The sequence below is a fragment of the Triturus cristatus genome, chromosome 7, assembly GCF_964204655.1.
Source record: "Triturus cristatus chromosome 7, aTriCri1.1, whole genome shotgun sequence".
Taxonomy (NCBI): Eukaryota; Metazoa; Chordata; class Amphibia; order Caudata; family Salamandridae; genus Triturus; species Triturus cristatus.
Window position 1 is genome coordinate 1,740,919,226 of NC_140590.1, and position 7,712 is coordinate 1,740,926,937.

A 7,712-nucleotide genomic window follows, 5' to 3' on the forward strand; every position below is an offset into this window, starting at 1 on the left:
CATTTAAAGAAATTCCCACTGCTGGAATCAAAACCCCAAAAATATCACCCACAATTTCAGACCAAGTTTCTCTCTTAAAACGTGTTAGTGAATTAATATTCTCTACATCTTCTATTTTATCTCTATGAAAGATCTTAGGAAAAACCAGGCCCACATAACACGTGCCATACCAATGGTCAGGCAACTTGTAATAAGCCTTGTTCCCACAAACATAGTACACTCCTGGAAAAATTGTATCTTCTCCACCTCTGAAACCCCAACCTGTTGCAATGAAGTATGTATCATGGCACTCACTAGTCCCAACAAAATATGTATAATATTGGGATTTCCTTCTTGTAATGCAAAGTTTACCCTTCTGCGGTGCATCTAGAGCTAAAGTTGGACTAGCCCCATTTTTCAACTCTTTTCCCATCTCAATGTCCCAAATTGTCTCACTCACTTTATATTTTCCCGTTTTCTCCTGCATGTTCAATCTCCTTTCCTCTACCATATCCAGAAAAGCTTTCTCCTCTTCTTTCAGACTGCAAGTTAAATTATTCTTAAAAATGTAATCTAATGTTAATCCTTTTTCTTCAATAAAAATCTCACCAAAAGTGTTAGCTTCTTTAGCTGGATTCAGCTCTTTGTTCATTGGCAAATGCCCCAAAATACTATCTCTGTTAGACATCTTATAATTTACTTTCCCTAACAAATAAAAAACACTACTTAAAATACTACAAGAAATACCATATGTAGCTGGTAAATGGTGATAAGTAACACCTTCTGAAACGGATGCAGGTAATTGCATACAAACGTAGCAATCCCTCACTTCCATTGTTTTCACATATTCATATAACAATTTTGAAAAAACATTACTAGAAAAATTATTAATTGACCTATCTTTGTGTATGTAAGTATTACTATTTCTAATCGGAACTACTTTTTGCGAATTCTTCTCTACATTTGTCACATTCTCTGTATGCATCTCAAATTCAACTTTAAAAGTCACTAATAAAACTAAAATACCCCATAGAAGCATTAATAATCCAGTACAGCAGCAGCACATCCTACACCACCTTTTAAAGAAGGCACATCTATTTTGATTATCTTCTATGTTAGCCATTTTACTACCTTGCCTTAACCTCTACTACTCCACTACTGAAATTTGAATTTTAAAAATTCTTCAACAACTCTTTTCAAATTCTTTTCTTTCCAGTTTCTTCAAATGATTTTTCCGTTCACTTAATCCAAGTGAATCCTTCTTTTATTCAGTTTGGATACTTGTCATTCTTCACTTCAATTTCTTCAACATCAAATTGTATTAGATCTCCAACATCAAAATCCTCAGTATCTGACTCTTCTCCAATGTCAGTCAAGAGTACTTTCAGGATTTCACCAGTATCTTCTTCAACCACTTCTCGTACGGTTTACTCTCGATTTCCTTGACTTTCCACCTCTTCACTTTCAGGCAGCGTCACATACATCCATTCCGGCGACCTATACTTTTGGTTAGGTTTTCTTACTCTTTTGATCTCTTCTGGTTCTTTTGATTCTTTTGATTCTTTTCCTTCAGCCTTTGAACTTTGACTCGATATCTCATTCACTTGTTCAGCTTTTGATGAATTTGCTCTTATTATTCTGTATCTCAGCCTCTTAACTCTGTTGTTAGGCCAACGATCTCCTTTCACAACCCTTTTCGGCTTTATTTCTTTATTACTCCTTTCTCCAATCCAATTGACTCTTCTCCAATGTCAGTCAAGAGTACTTTCAGGATTTCACCAGTATCTTCTTCAACCACTTCTCGTACGGTCTCCTCTGGATTTCCTTGACTTTCCACCTCTTCACTTTCAGGCAGCGTCACATACATCCATTCCGGCGACCTATACTTTTGGTTAGGTTTTCTTACTCTTTTGATCTCTTCTGGTTCTTTTGATTCTTTTGATTCTTTTCCTTCAGCCTTTGAACTTTGACTCGATATCTCATTCACTTGTTCAGCTTTTGATGAATTTGCTCTTATTATTCTGTATCTCAGCCTCTTAACTCTGTTGTTAGGCCAACGATCTCCTTTCACAACCCTTTTCGGCTTTATTTCTTTATTACTCCTTTCTCCAATCCAAGTTCTCTTTCTCAGAACTCGACCCTCTGTTTGTTCATTCTCACCATCCAATTCTGTTTCAAGTGCCTTCTGTTTCCGTTTTCTAGCAGTTTTCTTTTCCTCCACAGATTCTTTCACTACTATTTGAGACTTCCCTACTTCTGTCCCTCCTCGAGTCTCCGACACGCAATCTTCTTGCTGTCTACTTGTCCCTTCACCTAGCTCGTCATGAATGTTCCCTACACCTCCTCGGGGGTCTTCCGCAATCTGTCCCTCTCTATCTTCTTCTGACCCTGCTTCTTCAAGTATAATCTCAAGTGGTTCTTCAATCTCCTCCTCTTCTGATTCAGGAGTAGTCTCTGTGAAATTTTCCTTTTCTTTTCTTTTTCCTTCACTGCTTTTTGAAACTTCAGGCTCTCTCACAGAATCTGATCTTTTCTCTGATACTCGCAGTGGTTCACTTGAAGCTTTTTCTGCTTCTTTTCTCACTGATTCTGTATCTTCATCATCACTGGAATCTGACTCTTCAAAATACTCTTTACCAGTCCCTTCTTTTGGGTTTGGAACTCTCAGAGTATGACTTGCATGTACCCAGTGTTTCACTCCAGCACACTTTACTGCAGTTGTCGTAGTTAGAATGACTTGTCTCGGCCTTCCCCACCTTGGAATCAAGCAATTTCTTCTTCTGTGTACCTTAATCCTCACCCAGTCTCCTGGACTCAGATCATGGGCTTGCTTCTTCTCAAGTGTGGTAGCTTCTTCTCCAACCTGGTGAAACACAGAATGAACTGCATCAGCCAGGCCTTTACAGTAATCCAAAATCATGTCATCAGTTATTGTCACCAACTTATTGACAGGCACGAATGCATGGCGCATTGCACGTCCCATGATTATTTCGTGCGGACTCAAACCAGTAGTTCTATCTGGAGTAGATCTAATAGTCATCAGAACTAGAGGTAAAACATCTGGCCATTTCATGCCAGTGGCTAAGCACATTTTTCCAATCCTATTCTTGATTGTGCCATTAATCTGCTCAACCACACCAGAAGCCTCTGGTCGGTATGCACAATGTAGCTTCTGCTGTATTTTCAATGCTTCACAAATTAAACCCATGAGTTCATTTTGAAAGTGTCCACCTCTATCAGACTCAACCGTTACTGGAAATCCGTACCTAGGAATCAACTCCCTTAACAGTAACTTTGCCACCGTTATTCCATCATTTCTTCTAGTCGGTAAGCTTCCACCCACCTTGAAAACAAACAGACTACCACTAGAACATACCTCAGTCTGTTTACTTGGGGCATTTCAATGAAATCAATCTGCATTCTTGTAAAAGGACCTCCTTCTCTGCCAATTGTTCCCAGACTCACCACTGTCTTTTTCCCAGTGTTAAATTGCTGACAAACTAAACACCTTTGACAGATACTTTCTGCAATTGTCCTGAACTTTGCATTGTACCAGGTTTGTTTAAATGACCTAACCATCGCATCCCTTCCCAAATGTCCTTGGCCATGATACATTCTTGCCATTGACGACAAGATAGAGTTAGGCATTACTGGTCTGCCATCTCTGTAGACCCAAACATGGTCTGTTTCTCTTGGTGCACATCCTGCCTTAATCCAATCTTTTTTCTCTTCCTCTCCTGCCTCATCCTGCAACTGTTTCACTTCATCCCATGTCTCTAAGACATTAGTAAACATCACAGAGAGAAAAGACATTTCACCCTCTCGGTCCCGATTGATGGACTGATTTGTTTTGGCACAGTATTGCGCAACATCGTTAGCATAACGGTTTCCGACCGTTATAAAATCTTCTCCTTGTCCATGGGCAGCACATTTTACAACTGCTAACTCCTTAGGCAGCTGTATCGCCTCAAGCAATTTACCAATCATTTCAGCATTCTTTATCGGAGTTCCACTCGATGTCAAGAAACCTCTTTGTAGCCAAAGCTGGCCAAAATCATGCACCACTCCAAATCCATACTGACTATCAGTCATCACAGTTGTCCTCAAATCTTTCCCAATTTCGCAAGCTTTTGTCAATGCCACCAATTCAGCAACTTGCGCAGATTTCACTCCTTTCAATGGCGATGCTTCCATGACCTCTGAAACTTTGCACACCGCATATGCTGCACATAACACACCATTATCATTTCTCAGGCATGATCCATCCACAAACAACACATGATCACTCTCATGTAAGGGAAGATCCCTTATGTCTGGTCTCGGTTTTGTACAGTACTCAAGCACATCCAAACAATCATGATCATCTTCCATCTTCACACCTACGTTTTCAATATCCGGCAAGAGTGTCGCTGGATTCACATTCACACATCTCTCAAGAGTCACATTTGATGCTCCCAGAATCACCTTTTCATATTTAGTCAATCGACTATGTGACATATACTGAGTTCTGCTTCTTGTCAAAAGAATTGCCACATTGTGAGGTACGAATACCCTTACAGGATATCCCATTATGATTCCCTCACTCTGCTCCAGGCTTCTGCATGTTGCAGCCACAGATTTCAGACAACCTGGTAAACCCACAGCTACAGGGTCAAGTGTCGATGAGAAGTACGCAATAGGCCTTCTCAGTAATCCATGTTTCTGAATTAACACTGACAGTGCACATCCATTTCTCTCACTGCAGTACAACTCAAACTCTTTCTCATAGTCAGGCATACCCAAAGCTGGAGCTTCACACATTTTACTTTTGAGCTCTTCAAATGCTGCCAATTGTTCTGCATCTAGATCCAATGGATCTGTCATTTCACTTTTTGTCAGTTTAATCAGTGGCTTTGCTATCAGCGAAAAATTAATTATCCACTGACGACAATATCCCACCATACCCAGGAACATTCTTACTTCTCTCTGGGTTTTTGGAGCTTTCATTTCTCTGATTATTCTGATCCTGTCATCAGTCACTTTTCTCAGACCTTTTTCAATATTGTGTCCAAGATAATGCACCTCCTTCCTGCAAAATTGCAATTTGGCTGGAGAAACCTTTAACCCTCCATCTGCCAGATGATTAAGTAAAGCTATGGTATCTACTTCACAAGCTTCACGTGTCTTTGATGCCACAAGTAGGTCATCAATATATTGTACTAGCACTGAACTCTCGGGCATGATCAGACTTTCCAACGATCTCTTCAATAACTGATTGAATATCGAAGGACTACTCAGTAGTTCTCTCAGGACTCCTTGCTGAATCATTTTCTCAATTATAGGAGTTATCCCTTCAATTATTTCTGGTGTCATTTTGTACTGAGGAATGTTAGGATATGTAATTCCCTCTTTTACCGCAATTTTCACTGGATCTACATTATTCATCAATCCCACATCCTCTCCAGTAAAATCCCAAACTGCCCTTTTCACTGTGTCTCTCAACTCTCGAGGCAAATCCTCCGGATTAAACACAGCAAATGCACCAATTAACTCACTTTCTCTATTTTCTAGAGTCACTCGGTACAAAACATCCTCATCTGGTGTCTCAAAAGCTATTCCATCTGGTGTACAAAAAATTGTGCAGTTCATCTTGCACAACAAGTCCCTACCTAACAGATTCACTGGACTCGTGTCACAGACAATAAATCTGTGCATGTCTGAAAATTTCCCTATCTGTACTCTTACTGGTTCAGTAAGACGTGTTCTGATTTGTGTATTGGCTACACCAACTACTTGGATTGCTTCATCCGAGAGAGGAAGATTTCTCACATCTGTTGACCTGACAGTTGATCTTGTCGCACCTGTGTCTACCAAAAAAGTAACACTCTCCTCATTTATTTTTCCATCCACAAATGGTCCTGCCTGGTCTATTTCTAGAGTTGCACCAAGTATGCACTCTTCCTCCTCTCTTCGGCACCGTCAATAATCACCTTCAGACTCACTCCCTTCACTCTTTAACAAGTACTGTTGTACCTTGTTAGAACGTCTTGGTTTATTTACCTGTTCATCATTGTAGAATCCTGAATCCTGATTATACTTTTGTAACCCTCTATTCTGCGGCAAGGGCGGTTTTGGCTCTTGACTCTGCTGTCTCACAACTTTCTGTTGTTGCTGCTGTTGATTATTTCCTTCGTTCTGCACCTGTTGATTTAAGGATTTATTTTCATTACTCGCTAATGGTGGATTAGGACATTCCGACCTCCAATGCCCCAATTGGCCACAGTTGTGACAAGGAAACTTTTTTTTCGCTTCCTCCAGACTTCCCTTTCCTTTTCCTGCATATCTAGGTCTATTCCCTGCATTATTTCCTGGATTATTCGCTTGTTCCACTAACTGTGCTTCCTGTCTTTCCGCAACTTTCACTTGTGCCCACATTGCTTTCTCTTTCAGCTTTCTTTGTTTTGCTTCAATTTCATCACTGAAGTATTTTGCATGTCTCAGAATCTCATCTACTTTCTTACTCTGCCAATCCACTGTATGCTCACGAATTCTCTCACCAATTTCAGGTCTAAGGCCATATACAAATCTGTATACAAAATGACTCAAATCTTTGTCACCCAGGTGTTCATCTCCACTGAATTGTTTAAATGCCAGTATCAGCCTCTCGTAAAAAGCATGAACTGATTCTTTTGCTTCCTGTTGTGTTCGATCTATTTTAACCCAGTCTGTCTCTTTTGCAGGAACTTTACTCTTCAGGTATACCATCACCTGATCATACTTTCTCATTACTTCTGGATCTGGTGCCCCTGTTCTTGGATCTCTTGGATATTCCTCAGTAGGCCAACTCACAACTATTTTACACTCAGTCCACAAGTCTGCTGGAACAATTATATCAAACAGACTATTCAGGTCAACCCACAGCACTTTTGACAATTTCACAAACCTGTCTACCTGCCTATACCACTCGACGGGCTTTTCTCTCAATCGAGGGAAATCATTTGTAAATGATAAAATATCCTGTCTGGTCCATGGAACATGTACATATCCTCCTCCAGGTATTTCTCTCATAGGATAATTATCCACTGGTTTCTCCTTTTCTCTCACTGGAAATGCTGAATAAGTTGTTCTATCTTCAGATTCCTCTCTTTTCTTATACCACCTATCCTTCCACTTTTCTACATCACCCCATCTTCGCAATAATGCTACCATTTCCTTGATCTGTCCTGTTCTACCAGTAGCATTCAAATTTTCTATATCCTTCTCTGTAAAATCCATCCTGTAGGTTTTTTGTAAAGCTTTCACTTTATCAATGTCAACTCCCTGCTCATTCGCTATCGCTCTTAGCCTATCATGTGTATTCCTTGCTCTCCAGGTGATGTTCTTGCACATAAACATTAACTCACCATCATGATGACTCTTCAGAATTTCTGTTGGAACTGTTCCTGTAACAAGCTCTTCTAATTCTATACGTAACCTAGCCACATCAATTACTTGTGAATCTTTATCCTTTTTCTGAAGAACCTTCATCCAATCATTCAAATCTTCAACTGTTATTTCAGCAGTTTTTCTCACTGGAACCACTCTTTTCTGCGGTTCTAAAATTGGCATCCCTGAACAACTAGGTTCACTAGTATCCAGTATTTCACTGCATGTGTCATGTCTGGTTTGTCTCAGATCACTTCTTTCTATTCTTTTACTCGAATCTCCTGAAGGACCAACCGAATTTGTCAAATTATTCCCAACATATGGAACCA